Raw genomic sequence first — 15,613 nt, 5'->3', positions numbered from 1 at the left:
GTAACTCAGAACAAGGACTCCTTTTACTGGACCCTCAGAGGGTACAGTCCTGCTTGGGTGAATCCTTTTATCTGCTGCCCTCTGATGGGCCACGGCTGCATAAAATCTAGGGAAACAGGGTGCTGAAGGGGGAGGACAAGGTTCCCTACTAGAATTTGATGATAGCGAGCCCTGGGTGTGTTTTTGGATCAAAACCTATAAAATGCAAAATGATCTGTCTCGGCATCTATGTAAGGGTGAAGCCATATGTTTGTAAGTGGAGACAGGTGCTGTTAGTTGCAATCTAGGCCAGCCTGCCAGCCCTGGGCCACATCAGCATTATCGGGTTAAGTTAATAGGATGATATTGGCATGGGAATTGCTTCTCTTTGTTTAATAGACGAGGGCAGCAGTACTCAAAGATGTCACATTATAAAATTTCACTTATCAGTAAATTAAAAATGGTCCTCAGAGCCCCACACTTGGCACAGGCTGTAGGAGATTCGCAGCACTTCTGAACAGAAGACAGCTTTGTTTTTCTCAGCGAGCGGGCCTGCTGACAGCCCACTCCAGGACCACTGTAAGCATGAAAAATAGACTGTATCATTGTAGCAGCTTCTAGACTCCACTAAGAATGAATGTGACGGTCTTCTCCAAAATCTTAGCATCACCATCTTAAACTCTTTGTTCATTCTGAGACATGTAAAATTTAACAATCATTATTTAGAAAAGACAAAACAGGATACTTGCAGTGAACATTTATCCTTCTCGACCTCCCAGTATCTTTGAACTCTGCTTCACCTTCTGTACGTGTCTTGGAAGGAAGCAGAAAGTACCTGTGGTGATTGAAGCTAGATGCCTGATGTTCTTTCCAGCTTCCCTTGCAGCTTGGACTTAAGCATGTGACTATGCAGACCCACCTTAAACAGATTTTGAATCTTTGGCTATTGACACAGAGGAGGCAAGATTTGACCTGGTGAGGGAACTGAGAGCTACATCCACTTCCCAGAGGCTGCAGTGGGCAGAGTCCCAGCATTATTGGCATCCAGCATCTCCATCAGCAGAGTCAGTGGGCAGGCAGAGGGTGGGGGTGGTCTGAGCTTGGCCAGTGTTTCTCCCTGGAAGCATTTTTGCATGTGATTTGATGTGCTGCTTCTGCCCTCTTAGCCTCAAAACCTGTTTTTCCAGCTTTCTTAAGACTCACAGCTACCTGATATCCTTAAATAAATTGCTTCTTAAAGTTGCCAGAGTCAGTTGTTTGCAACAGAGAACCTGACTGATGGAAGCTTCCACAATCACTTCTAGTTGCTTCCCAAATTACCACTCCAGGGCCAGATTTCGCCCTGTTCTCCTTCCTAGGTACATCTGCCTGGTGGTTCCACTCACTCCTCCATTTCATTTTGTGAACACCAAATTCACTCTCTCGGAGCTTCCTTTTGGTTTGATGGTTTATTATTGTTCCCTCAGTCATAAGAATGTGAACTTTGTGGAATCAGTCTTAAGCTATCTTTCCTCCCCCTCACCCCTTGCCCAGTTCTGTTCACCCTTCCTGTAGTGTTGACTCCCTTCTGCCTTATTAGCCCTAGACTCCCATGCCAGGACTTTTACAGCTGCCACCTGTTTGAGCTTTCTACCTACAGGGTGGCCCCTTGTCACATTGTCCCTTCCATTGTCCACCTGACCCATCTTCACCATGTAATGTGCCTGGTTTATCATCCCTGCGGTGTTGTTATGACAAAGTGGCCATAGTGCTATATCCATCTCTGTGTTTCCAGCCTGCAGCATAACTTTGCAGTTCTTCCCATTGGGAGATATAGTGTGTCCTCATGTTTCTTCCACTTTGCGGTTACAAAGGGGCAGTATAAGGTGATAATTAAGAGCACAGGCCATAGCATCTGTCTTTTTCTAGAGGTTCAAGTGCCAGCTCCATCCTGTCATGGCCATGTAACTTTCAGCCACTCTATATAAGGAGGCTAATAATGGCACCTACTTCAGAGGCTTGTTGTGGGAGGAGGCAAGGTAATGAATGTAAAAGGGCCGGCACAAAATAAGCATTGAATCAGTGGTGGCTGAACCATCTCCCTCTCCATCACCCTCCATCTGTGTTGTTGCTGTTGTCACTGTCATCATTGTCATCATCATCACTGCATCTTCCTTTGTGATTCAGCACCATTTCCTATATCCTTGAAAACTTCCCCAGAAGAACTGGTTTTTAGAGATTCCTTCTACTTGTAAACTCAGCAGTCCATCGCCTCCTTTCATGTGGTACTGAGCTCAGGCTGTCATCTGCATTTATCTTTTGTACAGTCTAGTTAAAGAGTCTGGGTTTTGGAGTCAGAATATGTGACTAATTAACCTTGTGACTGTTCTAATTGCTTAACTTCTCTGAGCCCCAGGGGCTACAAACATGGAAAATGACAGCTTTATCAATAGATAGTGGAAGGATTAACTGAAATACGGACTGGAAAACATTTTGCATGATTTCTGGCACCTCATAAGCACTTAATAATTGTAATAATTTTTAGTGGTGCTGCTTCTTAGATTCCCTCCCAGCTTGTGAACCTCTTTAAGACATGTTCTCTGCCATTATCCATTAGTATCCCAGAACCTACACAGTATGTGACACAACAGTGAGTGCTCAAAGCATAGGTGCTCAGATAACGCTCTTCAGAGACAGGCAGACCCGAGTTTAAAGCTGTCATTCAGGAGCTGTTTGACCCTGGGCAAGGCCCTCAACCCCACTGAGTACCTGCTTTTTAATGTGGAAGCTGGGGGCTGGGGGGAGTAAAAATCTATGCTCCTGGGATGTTTGGGGAGTTAAACAGGATCATAAATTGCAGGACCTGTGACAGACCTTGATGGTGGCAGTAACAGAGTAACGGCTGCCTTGTTTTTGTCTATCGTGTGGTACCATGCTGGACCACATAGTAGTACTATGTCTCCTTTCCTGTAGGAAGCAGATGTGTGAAGAACAGAGAGGGGCTTTTTTCTTTCTTTCTTTGACTTTCCAGCTTTTATTCAAAATATTCCAAAAGCTCCCACAGAAAATCAAGAACAGCCACGAGCCCTCTGAAGAGAAGTGGATGTTTGATGACATGATTTGTCTAAATGACTGGTTCCTCTTCTGCCTTTCATTGCCATATATTTTGCTCTGTTTCACAGCAGCCTTAGCTATCTTCCAAATTTATTTGGAAACATGGTCTTTTCAGCCAAATACTCTGACACACCATCCTCTCCTGTAGCTAATCACACAGGGTTTGAAACTGGCATCATCTGACAGCATGCTACGACTTGTTGTTATCTTCTTTTAAAAGGTTCCCATTAGGGCTGCTTTGGTGGATCACCCTGAAGGAACGGACCCTGCCGTAGATGCAGACTATTGTTCACTCCTGACCCTGCCACCTAGACCTCCATGGGGCGTGTCCACGCTCCCGGTCAGAGGCTCTGCCTGGAAAGTACCAGGTGCTCAAAGGGAGACCCTTGGAGGCATTCAATCATGTGGGGCTTTCTTTCTTTTTTTTTTACGGCTTTTATTTTTGAATTCAAACCATATTTTATTGAGGTGTAATTGACATAACTTTGTATTGGTTTCTGCTGTACAGTAATGATTCAGTACTTATACTGCTGTGGAATGGTCAGCACAGTAAGTCTAGTTAACGTCTGTTACCACATAGTTACAGATTTTCTTCTTGTGATGAAAACTTTTAAGGTCTTTCAAATGTGCAGTGCAGTATTATTAACTATAGTTACCCTGCTGTATATTACATCCTCAGGACTTATTTTTTTTATTTATTTTCAAGTGTATTAAGTCCTTCTGTACAGTTTAGACTGACAAACTCTGTGGGCAGAGTGCTTTGTATGGAACTCTTAGCATTGGTGGTAATGTTTGTAGTTATATTTTGGAGCTCTGTATCAATCAGGATTTGGGTGGCCAGCCAGCTTTGTTTGCTGAGGACTGTCCTGGTTTCAGCATCAAAAATTCTTGCATCCTGGGAAACATCTTAGTTGCAGGCAACTGAGATGGTTGGTCACTCTCTACATGCTGTCAAAGGCTTCCCTATGCCCAGACTATAGTTTGTGAAGACAAACATTTTTCGGGGCATTGTAACTGAAAATTTTAGAAGTGAGACATGAAAAGTGGTTGGTACATACATTTAATATAAATGTTTACCACATGAGGAAGTAACCCACTGGGAATATATTTGGGGAGCACCATAGCGGAGGTATGTAATTTTGATCTCAGGGATTAAAGATGTACCTTAAACTTCCCTAAATACCCTTCAGTCACTTACTTTTGTCTGATTTATTATTTTGCTGGTTTGCTTTCCTGGAGTGTCTCAAGAGAATCACTAACTGTTGTTAAATAAATAAGTCTCTGTTGCTACTTCCCCTGGGGCAGTTTACTCAGTACTGCCCACGTGAGAGGCAGCCCTCTCCCATTTCACCCCTCTAATCACGGTGTTTTCCCTGTGATTTCCTGTGTGTGGCTTATTTAAAACCACAGCTGTGTTCACAGCCTCAGGTGCTATGGACAGCATGCTTTCCCAGTTGCCCACCCTGTGGCCATCCCATTGTACCTGTTCCTGGAGCTTTGTGGCTGAACCAACTTCTACTTCTCCGAGGCACCTTGCAGAGCTGCCCAGAGCAAATTTCAAATATGCCACTTAACCTGATTTCATGTCACACTGTCCCAAACACCTTCCAAATTTGTTGGGCATGTCTAGCTGTTTTCATATGATGAAGCAACAGAGTGAATTAATTTTATTAAATGGATATAAGCTTTGTCAAAAATAGCTGTTGCAAAAATGATCTAATATCACAGCTAGTAGATACATAAAGATATATATTGAAATATATCTTTCATATCTTGTAGGAGGGCCACCCTCAGAGAATTTCATTGATTAATCCATGGAGGTCACTGTGATAGTAGTCATGAAAGTGATGCAATTCCAGTGCCAAAAGACACCCCCCAGAGACTGTTTGACCCCATTTTTGCCATCTGAGGCCCTAGAGATAGAGAACTATTCTTCTGAGTCTTGCATATGCCACCTACCCTGCAACTTCCCATGAGCAGAAGGTTACAGTGAGTCTGACCCCACCTTTTCCTGCTAGAGTTAGTATTTTCTTGAAGTTGGTCCACTGTAAGATTAAAAAAAACAAAAGCTGGTATTCTTTCTCTTGGCCTTTTCCCCTTGGAGGTAGAGAGTTCCTGTGAAAATTGGATTTTTATAAATAGAACGTGGCAGAGGATATTAGAGGGTCTCTGCAGCTTTTCCTTTTGTAAGGTGAAGAATGAACTTGCCTGCATGCTCATCCCACAGCTTGTTTAATGAGATTTGTGTGGATCAGATACAGAAATTGTCTCCTCCACAGTGTACTGAATATGACTGCTGTCAAGTGTGTGTGGGGACACAGGAGGGGGCACGGCCCATGTATGTGGGTGCACATGTGCACCGCAGCAGATCCAAAACCAACAAGCAGTTAGCTGCTCATCAATGTTGCCTGGAACTTAGAGGGATTCATCTGGTTTTGGTTTGGCTTGAAAACATCCTGTCAAATGATAAAGAGATAAAGCTTGTTTAAAATCAGTATTTATTACAGTCATATCTCGGTACTCGTCAGCTTCAAAACTCATCAAACCCTGTATTTGTCACATTTTGACAAGAAAAAAAAATGTGTCAGCACTGAGTGCTTGCTTGGGACTCATTGCACTTGCTAGAACTTGTATGAGTCATGCTGCCACCCCGCAAGAGAAAATGCTTCATCATTCAGTACTTGTCAATTTTGGCACTCATCAAAATTTCCTGATGAATTAACGACGAGTACCCAGGGACCACTGTATTTCATTTGTCATCAGACAGACTCTGAAACCTTGAATGGGTGGGTCCAAAGGCCACACTGCCCCTGAGTGCAGCACTCTGTTATTAAGGTGTAATGTGAGGACAAGATATGTCTGTTTTCTTCTGCCTGACAAAGCTTTGCCTCACAAAGGAATAGAGAATTGGAGCCTAAAAGTACTGGCAGCCATAGACGAAAACTGTTAGAGAGCCCCAGTGAGGTCACATGTGTTGTAATGAAATGACCATGATAAACTTTTCAGTAACCCAGAGCCTTATTCTTGACCATTTTGGGTAATTCTTGTTTTGGTTCTCTACGACCTACACTGGGGTTATAGCTACATTACCTCTTTTCCTGGATCAGGGACTAAATAGGGTTGGATTTCCCAAAGGGTACACTTACAGGAATAACTAAAAACAAGGAGGGGAAGCTCCCACAAGGAGTATGATCCAGGTAAAGAAAAAAAGCACAGGCTTTTTGTGGAAAACAGGATGTGTGTTCAAATTGGCCAATGCATTTGGAATAGAAAGGTGAGATAGACTCAGGAGATTCTGGAGAAAGGGGGATTTATGAGAATCTGGAAGAAAGGTGATTCTATTACAAGAAAGAGAAGCCGACTTGAACTAATTTAAGGAAAAAAAAAGTGGGGTGGAGGGAGGTTGGGAGTCAGGAGGATTCCATAGAATCCAGGGGCAGGAATGTAATGAGAACTAAGGGAGGAGGGGAGGTATGGGGACAGATGGAGAGGCAGCTGAGAGTGACTCGCCCTCGTGGCCTCTGCTTCACTGAGGATCAGCTTTCTTGGTTTTGGTGCACATAGAGGATGATCCGTTGTCTGCTTCCACATTAGTTCACAGGTGAACATGTGATTGGCTCAGTTGGAGTCAGATGGCTCCAGAGAACAATAATTCATTGCCAGGAGCTAGGTTCATGCTATATGAACATGACTCCTGGTGCACATCACCATAAATGTGTACAGTTGGGGAGCAGTAATAGACTGGTACCTTCAACTAGAAGGTATTTACTGTAATTTGCCTAGAAGAGAGAAGGCATTTCATTCTGTTGCCTGAGAGTCTTTGGATGCAAGCAACAGAAAGCAAGTGGCCACTTTAGGAGGAACATAAAGTGAATTAATGGAAAGGATAAGAGGTGGTTCACAGGATTGAAGACAAAGCTGAGAAATGTGCATCTGGAAAGTGGAGGAACCCGATGAGCTCTGGGGAGCTAGGAAGCAGAGCTTAGTGGAAGGTCTTTCCACAGCACTGCTGTCCAGTGCATCAGGTTCTGCCATTTTTCATCCTGTGTCACTCTACTCAAGAATCAGTTCCACATCAGAATTACAACTAAAATATAGAACAGTTAACCTGGGTAAGCATCCAAAGACCAGCTGAACAGTAGTTATATTTCTGTATAACCAAAGATATACAAAAGAAGCCACACTGAGATGGGTGGGAAGGGTGGAGACACGAAGCAGGCTAGCCCTATACCCACATGCAACAGTTGAGAATCAGAGGGATATCTCAGCTGCGCAGGTCCCACCTGAGGAACAAGAGGTCTCAGTCCTATGCTGGACTTCCCCAGCCTGGAGTACCAGTACCAGAATAAGGGAGCCCACATAACACCTAGCTGTGAAAATCAGCAGGAATTCCATCTGCCTGTGTGAGACAGAAGGCTGCAGGGAAACTCAGGTACCCTCTTAAAGGAACAGCACACATATGCTCACTTGCAGACACTTACCTTGGGATCTGGCAGAGGGACAGCACCAGAGTCATACAGAAAAGAAGGAGTTGTGTGGCTTTGGGCGAGGGCTGGAGGGACAGCCTCCAATGTCCCTGTGTGGAATCCTCCTAGCAAACAGCCCACAGGTGCCATCTTCCCTGTGTTCAGCACTCCCCCCATGTGGCATCAGCCTGGTGAGCTACACTAGCTCTGCCCTAGGGACTCCCTGAAGCCCCACCCTACCCAACTTGCTCAAGGCCAGACAGAGGCTCTGTAAATAGCAACCAGCCCAGGTTGACACTGCATGGCGGTCTTTCAAAAACAAAAATCTCTCACAATTTTATTTTATTTTCATTTAAGTAAAAAAGTATTTTTAATTAAGTAATAGTACAACTGTTCACAAGTATGGCAAAAAATTGTAATGATGGCAGGGAAACACCTGAAGTTTGTAAAGAACCATCATAAACCACATCATACTATCTTTAGCTTCCCATTATTATAGCATACAGTGACAATCTTTATAAACAAAATGTGTTGCTTAATATTTATAAGCAAACATACTAACATATTTATAAACAAATATACTAAAATGTGACTAATATTCTCTGAAAAGAATTTAAATGATACCGAAGAATGGAAGACTTAAATTCTTCTTTCAAGAGTAAAATTTATTTAATCCTCCTATATTTAATGTCATTATGTTGTTAGTATCCTTTTTGTCCCCCATTTTTTTTTTGCTTTATTATTTTTAAGATTTTATTTATTTATTTTTAGAGAGGGAAGGGAGTGAGAAAGAGAGAGAGAGAGAAACATCAATGTGCAGTTGCTGGGGGCCATGGCCTGCAACCCAGGCATGTGCCCTGACTGGGAATCGAACCTGCGATGCTTTGGCTCACAGCCCGCACTCAATCCACTGAGCTACGCCAGCCAGGCTTTTTTGATTTATTTTTTAAAATTATTATATTGTTGTCCAAGTATAGTTGCCTGCATTTACTCACCCCTAACCCAGCTATCCCCCCTCCCTCCCCTGATTCCACCCCCCTTGGTTTTGTCCATGCATCTTTTATAGTTGTTCCTGAAAACCCTTTCTCTCTTTCCCCCTATTATCCCCTTCCCCTCCCCTCTGGTCACTGTCAAATTGTTCTTAATTTCAGTATCTCTGATTATATTTTGTTTACTTGTTTGTTTTTCTAACTAGGTTCCACTTATAGGTGAGATCATCTGGTATTTGTCTTTTACTTCCTGGCTTATTTCACTTAGCATAATGCTCTCTAGTTCCATCCATGCTGTTGCAAAGGGTAAGAGCTCCTTCTTACTTTCTGCTGTATAGTATTCCATTGTGAAATATACCATAGTTTTTTGATCCAGTCAAAAATCTCTTACAATTTTAGTCAGGTTCTGGGTTGCCAGAGACACACAGAGAGAAGCTGATTTGTGTGGTTTTAGGGCAAAGGCCATCATCTCACATGGATGACAGAAAACACCTTCCTTGTGCTCAGCACTCCCCCCCATTAGACTAGTGAGCTACACTAGCTGCATCCTAATGACTTTCTGAGACCCTGCCCCATTGCAAAGGTCTGCAGGCTCCAGGCAGGTGGCAGCTGCCCTTAGTGTATCCTGAGACTTTTGTTGAGTGGTCTCAGACCCAATACTGGAACCGAATTTGAATCTATATTAACCTGGTGAACATCACTTGCCCCTACCTGTTGACTCATGCAACTCACATACTGTCCAAGGTTCTTTCTATGGCTGAGCCTAATTGGCAGCCAGCAGGTGGTAGAGGATCTTGGGATGCCTTGGGTCTTTTACTGACCTGTCCCAGACCCAGAACTTGTAGCAGCTGGCATTGGTTCACAGCTTGGCCCTTTCAGTGTGCACTGAGGGCCACCAGAGGCAGCTACCAATCATGGATCTCTTTGTAGCTCCTAACAGGTAGCCTAGGACCAGTTAGAGGCAGCATCTGATACTGACCTGCACCAGAATCCCTCTCAGCACAGTGGCAATGAGAGAACATACCTCAACATAATAAAGGCCACATATGACAAACCCACATCTAACATAATACTCAACAGAGAAAAGCTAAAAGTATTTTCCTTAAGATCAGGATAGGGATGTCCATTTTCACCAATTTTATTTAATATAGTATTGGAAGTTCTAGCCATAGCAATCAGACAAGTAGAAGAAATGAAAGGTACCTAAGTTGGAAAAAAAGAAGTAAAACTCATTCTTTGCAGATGACATGATAGTGTATATAGAGAACCCCATAGATTCAACCAAATAACTACTAGAAGTAAATCATTTCAGTAAAGTAGCAAGATACAAAATAAATATTCAGATTTCTTTTGTATTTTTATATACCAATAATGAACTCTTAGAAAGAAGTTAAGAAAATAATTCCATTTACAATTCCATCAAAACAACAACAACAACAACAAAACTACAACAACCTAGGAATAAATTTAACCAAAGAGGTAAGACCTGTACTTAGAAAATTATAAGACATTAAAGAAAGAAACTGATGAAGAAACAAATAAGTGGAAGTATATACCATTAACATTAGTAGGAAAAATTAACATTGTTAAAATGACCATACTACCCAAAGTTATTGATAGATTAATTTCAGTCTGTCAACATACCAATGGGAGTTTTCACAGAACAAGAACAAATATTCCAAAAATACATATGGAACCACAAAAGACCCTGAATAGCCACAGCAATCTTAAGAAAGAAGAACAAAGTTGGAGGTATCATTCTACTTGATATCAAACTATACTATAATACTGTAGTAATTAAAACAGCATGGTACTGATGTAAAAACAGACATATAGATCAGTGGAACAGTAGACAGCACAGAAATGAAACTATGCCTTTATGGTCCATTAATATTTGACAGGAGGCAAAAACGTATAATGGGGTAAAGATAGTCTATTCAGTAAATGATGTTAAGAAGATTGTACAGATACATGCAAAAAAGTGAAATTAGACCATGTTCTTATACCTTCCACAGGAATAAATTAAAAATGAATTAAAAACTAAATGTAAGACTCAAAACCATAAAACCCTAGAAGAAAACATAGGCAGTAAAATCTCAGACATTTCTCATAGCAGTATTTTTTTTCTGATATGTCTGCTCAAGCAAGGGAAACAAAAGAAAAAACAAATGGGACTACATCAAACTAAAGTTTTTGCACAGCAAAGGAAGCCATCAACAAAACAAAAAGCCACCTAATTTATGGGTGGGAGAAGATACTTGCCAATGATACAATTGATAAGGGTTAATATCCAAAATTTATAAAGAACTCATGCAACTCAATATTTTCCAAAACAAACAATCTAATTAAAAATGGGCAAAGGACCTGAACAGACAGTTCTCCAAAGAGGAACATACAGATGGCCCACAGACATATGAATAGATAGTCAGCATCACCCATCATCAGAGAAATGCAAATTAAAACCACAGTGAGATACTACCTCATACCTGTCATAATGCCTATCATCAATAAGTCAACAGATAGCAAGTGTTGGTAAGAATGTGGGGAAAAGGGAACCCTCATGTACTATTGGTGGGAATGCAGATTGGTGCAGCCACTATGGAAACATTATGGAGGTTTCCCAAAGAATTAAAAATGGAACTGCTTTATGCCTCAGCAATTCCACTTCTGAATATATACCCAAAGAGACCCAAAACACTAATTGAAAAGATATATAACCTCTGTGTTCATTGCAGCATTATTTACCACAGCTAAGATATGGAAGCAGCCCACATGCCCATCAATAGGAGAGTGGGTAAAGAAGTGGTGATACATATACACAATGAAATATTCCTCAGCCATAAAAAGGAATGAAGTCTTAACATCTCTGACAGTCTGGATGGACTTAGAGGGTATTATGCTAAGTGAAATAGACTGAGAAGGACAAATACCATATGATTTCACTTATATGTAGAATCTAAAGAACAAGATAAGTGAACAAACAAAATGGAAAAAACTTGTAGATGCAGAGAACAAACTGAGGATGTCAGAGGGGAACTGGGTTGGGGGTTGGGTGAAAAAAGTGAAGAGATTGAGAAGTGCAAATTGGCAGTTACAAAATAGACATAGAGATGTAAAATACAGCATAGGGAATATAGTCAATAATATTATAATAACTGCATGGTACTAGGTGGGCACTTGAATTATCAGGAGGGTCACTTTGTAAATAAATATTAATGTAGTTGTCCAAACATTATGTTGTACACCTGAAACATATAAAATAATATTGATTACCAACAGTAATTGAAAAAAAAATTCCAGGAAAAGGGAGGTTGATTGTCCTAGATCATGTACATACCCACGCCTTGGCCAGGAAGAGCATGTCATCTTAAAATGACAGTCCCAGTACAGCTTGTGAACAGCTGGGGACAGGTAGTTCAAATGCTGGTGCAGCTGGCAGAAAAAGGAGAAATGAATACAGAGAGGATCGACAGATTCTGCCACAGAGAGCCGTGTGAAGCTATGCAGAGGCAGGAAAGCCCTGAGGGTAGTCAGAAGTTGGGTGTAATTTTTGAAAGCACTTCATTTTTAGCCTGTGTATTAGTGTGCTTGTGATGCTATAACAAGTTACCATAGATTGGGTGGCTTAAACAAAAATGTACATATTTCTCACATTTCTAAAGGCTAGAAGTCCTAGATAAAGGTGCCAACATACCCAGTACCTGGTGAGAGCCCTCATCCTGGTTTGTAGGCAGCTGCCTTCTTTTATCCCCTCATAGTGGAGCTTAGAGAAAAAAGAAGTTCTCTTGGGTCTGTTTTTATAAGGGCACTAACTAATCCCATTGAAGTGGGCCCCAGCCCCTCAGAAAACTAAAAATGGATCTGCCTTTTGACCCAGCAATTCCACTGCTGGGATTATACACTAAGAATCCTGAAACACCAATCCAAAAGAACCTATGCACCCCAATGTTCATAGCAGCACAATTTACAATAGCCAAGTGTTGGAAGCAACCTAAGTGCCCATCAGAAAATGAATGGATCAAAAAACTATGGTACATTTACACAATGGAATTCTATGCAGCAGAGAAAGAAGGAGCTCCTACCCTTTGCGACAGCTTAGTTGGAACTGGAGAATATTATGCTAAGTGAAATAAGCCAGGTGGTGAGGGACAAATACCATATGATTTCACCTATAAGTGGAACCTAATCAACAAAACAAACAAGCAAGCAAAATATAACCAGAGACATTGAAATAAAGAACAATCTAACAATAGTCATGGGGAGGGGGAGGGGACAGTGGGAAGAAGGGTTTTGAGGAACTACTATAAAGGACACAAGGACAAAACCAAGGGGGAGGGTGAAAGCAAGGGAGGGAGGTGGGTTTGGAGGGGGTGGGGAAAGGGGTGGGGAGAAAATACGAACAACTGTAATTGAACAACAATAAAATAATTTAAATTAAAAAAGAAAAGGGTGTTCCATTCCTATGATCTAATCACCCCCAATGACCTGTGCTACTTTTTGTTTTAAACTAAAACAACAGTTTTTAATGAGGACTAGAGATATGCTTATAATTACATAGTCTGACACAAAAAACCTGTGGGTGATCAAGAATTAGAAGGTGAAATAATGAGGATAACACTGGATATAGAAGAAGAGCTGTTCCAGAACCTCAAGGGGCAGGACAAGATGGCCTCCCTGCGATCCCGTCTGTGGTCAGCCCTGGAATCCATCTTTCCTGGGCCAAAGCTACCTCTGTCCCCACCACTCTGGCTGCCTTGAAAGCCCCTATAGTCCCTGCCTTGGCCTTGGTAGCTACACTGATCATACCTCCTTTGCCACCACAACGACCGTCTCCATAGCTATCGCCCATATGAGCAACTCCTGGGCCATCTGGTTTAGGGGTCTTGCACTGGTTGCATTCATTCCTCTAAGAGATGTTCATGTTCTCATGTAGGATTAGGACACTTCCAGTCCCGAGCTCACTGCTCTCCTCCACTGCCAGCATCTCTACTGGGGAATCCTCCCTAACCATGCCACTACTGCCACCATCTCCATAGTCTCCATGGCCCATGGGTCCTTCTTGCCCTTGGCCTTCATGACCATTGCCACCACCCCAATTGAAATCATTCAGTAGCAAATGAGTTACCTCACCACCCACTCTGCTACCTTGCTCAGTAGCAAATTAGACCTTGATAGGATTTGCAGAGAATTCTTTACTATCAAAGCACTCACTAGCTGCTTTAGCAGAAGGTGGGTCATCAAATGATACTGTTGCCTCTCCCTTCAGCGTGCCCATTTCCCTGACTGCATAGATTAATCACAGGCTGTCCTGTTTTCTTAATAATATCAATCTGCTTGAAGTAATCAGCCACAGACTCAGTTGTAACATTCTCGCCCAGGCCTTTCATGAAGATGGTGTCTGAATCATCCTATTCAGAGTCATGATGTGATCCTTGGTCCTGAGAGCCACCAAATTTATAGAAGCTACCACAGTCACTTCCACCCATGCTGCCTCTACTTCCACAGCCACCTTCACAGCCTCTGGGTTCATAGCCACTGCTGCTGTGGTTGTAACCATTGTGACCTCCCAGCTTCATCCCCCATGGTCCTGCTAGCCTCCCCTGTAGCCACTGCTACCACTACCACTCTGTTACTGATTGCAATAACTGCTGTCACCATCACCACCACTCTTGGGGGCTAGTCATGGCCACAGTTATCTCCATCACCCCCTCTGCGACCTCCACTACTACTGTTGTACTGGTTCTGCTGTCTATAGCCCTATGGAACATTACAGGAACTTTGCTGCTGTCCACAGCTCAGCTGCTGTCCACCACAGTCACACTGCTGGCCATAGCCCCCATTCGGGCTGCCCATAGTTGGCTCTGAGAACTCTACTGTAACTTTACGAAGTGCTGCTAGGAGCTGCCTGCTGCTCATAGCCAAGGTAGGACTGCAGCCCATAAGATGACTGAGAACCCTGGCTGCTGCCATAGGCACCAGTTGAGCCATATCCCTGGGGAGCTGACTGAGTGCCATAGCCTGTGTTCTGGGTCTGTACATAAGAACCATACATGCTCTGACCATAGCCTGAAGTGTCCACTGACTTGCTGTAACCACCATAACCCTGCTGTCCATAGAGCTGATTGCTCTGCTGGGAATAACCATGACCAGGCTGGGTGGGGCAGGCCCCCTAGCTTTGGGTTGCTTGTTGGGTGCAGTCATTTGAGGCCATGTTGGTGCACACACACACAACCCAGCATACCACAAGATTCCAGCACTGCAGAGCACCTACACTTCAAGGATTGAGACCCGCACTGCTTAACATCACCAGATTGGTGGTTAGGATTTCAACATAGGAATTGGGGGTAGGGGCATAAACATTCAGTCCATAATATGTTAAGAAAATTCAGTAGTTTTTCAAAGAAATATTTTTGGTGGTTGATAAAGAAATAGGATAGTAAGAAAAATGTTAACATAAACCCACACTACTGAGTTTATGATGGCGCAGACTAATTGAATTTGCTCTAACTTCATTTTGCTGTCCATCTTTAGCTTGTAAATCTGAAAGGCAAGAGAATTTGGAGTTAGTATTGACATACATACAGAATATATATAAACATATATATTTTTCATACCATTATATACAGTTTCTCTCTATTCATTTTTTTTAATCTGCCAGGATAGCCCTCAAGTAACTGATTTTTCGGAGTTTAATAAATTTGAACTACTCAAAACTGACAAATTGATTTATCCCCATCAATCCAAAGACAACTGTGGTTGAACAGAAGGCAATAAGGGAGAATTAGATGGGAGCTGTCAAGGTTAAATGAAGCTCACCCATTTGTGTGGTAGAGTAACATGAGCATTTCTTATCCAGTGTGGCAACTCATTAAAACCCAAACAGTGATTCAGGTACACGTTGATGTTTTAAACTAACATCAAGTAGGAATTTTAATATCCAAAGGATGTTTCTTATCAAACTTCACTTGTAACCTGTGTTCTTTAATACATTCTCTCAAAGAAAAAATGAGCCCTTTTATTTTAAAATAGTACTTTAACCTCTGCCCTACTGCTGTTGTTTGATTTTATAAACTAGAACTAGTTTGT

The 15,613-nt window shown here is 42.2% G+C and overlaps 1 protein-coding gene and 1 pseudogene across 2 annotated transcripts in view; one reads left to right on the top strand and one right to left on the bottom strand.

Annotated features, from left to right (window-relative positions):
- The window catches only part of CPPED1 (calcineurin like phosphoesterase domain containing 1), a 125,684-nt gene that overhangs the window by 41,388 nt on the left and 68,683 nt on the right, over window positions 1-15,613 (top strand). The gene's annotated exons all lie outside the window — the stretch shown is intronic.
- Window positions 13,111-14,738, bottom strand: LOC123806268 (annotated as a pseudogene).

This window comes from Phyllostomus hastatus, unplaced genomic scaffold, assembly GCF_019186645.2.
Source record: "Phyllostomus hastatus isolate PE091 unplaced genomic scaffold, TTU_PhHast_1.1 phas_scaffold_385, whole genome shotgun sequence".
NCBI lineage: Eukaryota > Metazoa > Chordata > Mammalia > Chiroptera > Phyllostomidae > Phyllostomus > Phyllostomus hastatus.
Note: the sequence above shows the minus strand (reverse complement) of the source record. Positions and strands in the feature narration are given on the sequence as shown.